Raw genomic sequence first — 3,299 nt, 5'->3', positions numbered from 1 at the left:
TCTAAGAATGCCGCCGGAAAATTGAAGGAATGCCACTGTTAAAAGTAAATTACATTTTTTTAACGAATGTTGTTTCAAGAGAGTGTCTCTGTTAATATGAATCAATGCTACCATTTTAGAAATGTTACTATCCTACTTTGTTTTCCATCCAAGATAAGTTAGATGCTTCTTTCTGTCACCGTTTGTTTCATCCTCCTTTATCGGCAAGTAATTGTTTCCTTTTTTGCCTCTGTTAAAACAGGGGTATCGATTCAACTTGTTGCTATTGTGACATTTTACTTCGCTACTCGAAACACTTATGTTTTAAGAGTGTTTTGTGCAGTTCAACTTGAATGTCACACCGGTGACTTTGCTTAATTTTGGTGGAACTGCACAAAACAAGATCGAGATTTGTTTCCAGTGTTCCTGTCGAGTTGTTTCAAATCTTGGTCTCTACCACATGATATCTATTCAACTTGTTGCTATTGCGACATTTTGCTTCGCTACGCGAAACACTTTGCTGGATTTCAGTGCATTGTCTTAGGAATGGTACTTTTCTGCTTTGTCGTTCTTTATACATGTTGAACCAAGGCATTGTTAAGATAATGTCTCAGTCAATATGAATGAATCACACTGATGGAGAATTGCTCATCTCCTGCTTTGTTTCCCATTAAGACAAGTCATCAACCGTTATTTCTCAGTAATTGTTTCCTTATACCTATTCTTGCTTACAGGGATATCAAAATTAAATCTCGGTTTTATTCTGACTTCGATTTTAGTTGAACTGCACAAAAGGAGCCAATGTGTCCAAGGCAAACTGCTGCGTTACTGGGTCCGGTTGGTCGTTCCACTTTGCAGAAAGAAGCAGTCACTGGATGCGGTACATTACAAGGGAATGACCGAGAAGCTTTACAGAGTATTATTAGACACCGGTGACATGACTAGTCTGTAGAGACCATTGGCAATTTAACAACACGTGGAGTGCCCTGGGCAAAAAGTGCCCAAACAAGTACAAGAAGCTAAGACAGGACACGATCATAGGCATTACATATTTTGAAGGGGAGGAGCTTGTCAAAGTTTAATCATTGATGTTAGCAAGAAGACGTTAGTTTAATATATTGGAATTGGAAAACCTTGTCAAAATTTGCTCATTGATGTTAGCAAGAAGACGTTAGTTTAATATATTGGAATTGGAAAACCTTGTCAAAATTTGCTCATTGATGTTAGCCAGAAGACATGCATTTGATATTTTTGAGTGGGACGCCCTTGCTGTGAGCAGCGTCGAGTGTTTTTTTCCTATTCCTGTGTTCAGTTTAGAAGTAAATAGTTACTCCGCTGAGATATTCCTGTGTTAAGAGTTTGTTCTGAATATTGTCAATGTAATGCTAGGCCTTGTGTTTGATTGCAAAGTTGAGCTTGGAATGTTGTGGCATGCGGCATCACGAGCTGTTCACTGTGCCTCCTGAGAATAATGCTTCGTATTGTTTTGCATGTCGATCTAATGCCAGTGATTTGCTTGTTAAGAAGATCATCCTCTTCTGTTGTTTCCGTGCGTAAGAAGTTCATCATCTGATGTTTCATTCATAGCCTATATGACATGTCGGGTAGGTTAGACGTGAAACCATATGATCTTCCGACCAACTCATGATATTAGGCCGTGATTGGATCGTCATTTTCCAACCAAAACCGCTTGTAAAACTGACGCTTGTAAATTAAAGCAGATGGTCTCGGGCGAAGGCGTTTGGTTGGTCTATTTCGACTAGTAAAATATTGGAAGTACTTCACACAACATAAAAATGCTGAACGACACTAGAACGATTGCTAATCCAGCCGTTAGCTGCTGTTTCAGCCTTGCCCATGGATGGCATGATACGCACATCATGCATGTATTGTGTGGTAATGTCGTCCATATAGCAATGCTCGTAAAATATACACTGGTCTCTCAAATTACACGCGTAACCTGCCGGTTTTACTTACAGACCTCGGGCCTTCCGATGACGAGTAAATTACACTTGTATGTTAATACAGGTTTGAAATAAACCAGAGCTCCCAAGCGCGGCCTTACCGTTTCATGCCGTCTCAGTTTCTCGAAGGTGCTCATAGGTGTTCGATGATCCTGGCTTCCTGAATGAGCAGTGGGCGCTGTATCAGACCTCCGTAGGGCCCGCGAGGCCCTCTCCATTGTCCTTTGAGTTGTTGCGCTCGCCGTGGCGCCGAGCATTGTTAACATGGTCAACGAACATGAGGATTCAGGAGATGACTTTATTTTGACTGGATGACACTAGGGACCCACTAGGGCCATAGCCGTACGTACGCAAGTGCCTCCTTATTATGTAGAACTATATTTTTTTTGCTTTCTCCTGGTTTCCTGACATCACGGTCCCACACCATTGTCAACCTATGTAGTCAATATAAACGAGAGAATTGCACAAGGTGCGACCGACAGCTGGGACCAAGCAGCTCGAGCAGTATTTGTGTTTTTGAGGCGTGAGCACTGCAGAGTTTTTCTTGGCAATGATTTGGTTGTTGTTCAGAGGAGAGCAGGGTATTAACTAGGCGGGTTGTGGCCCGTCTAGCCCAGGCCAGATATCCATCCCAGATACTACTTTTTTCAAGATGAAAATGGCTAGCCCCGCTATACGTCTTTTTGAGGAATACCCAGGCAAGGTCAACTTGTTATTCTCTGCCGCGCTGTGCTGCAAATCTTTCCTAGGAGGGATGCATTAGGCTTAACAGGAAAATGGGCTTTAAAAATAATAAATGGGATATAATTATAAAAACTGGGCAGTAACTATAAAAAATGCACCAAACACAAAATTAGTTTATAAAATATTATTTATGGATTTTGAAAATCTTAAATTTTCATTGTTGCATGTGCAATGTTTCGTTGGATTTTTACGTAATACAAATTTATATTTAATCTGAATAGAAATTTCGGGATAAAAATATTTCGGATCCCATCAAAATGTGGGAAATTTTATTGAATTCTGTCTTCAACGGTTGGTTGAAATTATTAATCGTTGTCCTAGCTAGAAAATGAGTTGTACTTTTAACAAACTGTAAATGAGCTGTTGTAAATTCCATTAGAATTCAAAAATGGGTTGTACATTCTTACAAAACGCAAATGGGCTATAAGTTCTCTGCCACACACTTGTGGGCCTACTAAGTGACGCGTCCCCTAAAAAAATAAGTTGACGAGTATGCAAGGCCTTGTCAACTTATTATAGTCAACACACGGTTCTAGCAGCAATGGCCGTTGGATGTCTATCCAACGGATGTCGTGCTTCTCTTCAATCTCGGATATTCTTAGCTTCGGCCGC

This window comes from Triticum dicoccoides, chromosome 6B, assembly GCF_002162155.2.
Source record: "Triticum dicoccoides isolate Atlit2015 ecotype Zavitan chromosome 6B, WEW_v2.0, whole genome shotgun sequence".
NCBI lineage: Eukaryota > Viridiplantae > Streptophyta > Magnoliopsida > Poales > Poaceae > Triticum > Triticum dicoccoides.
The sequence above is the reverse complement of the archived record's forward strand: the minus strand, read 5'-3'. Positions refer to the sequence as shown.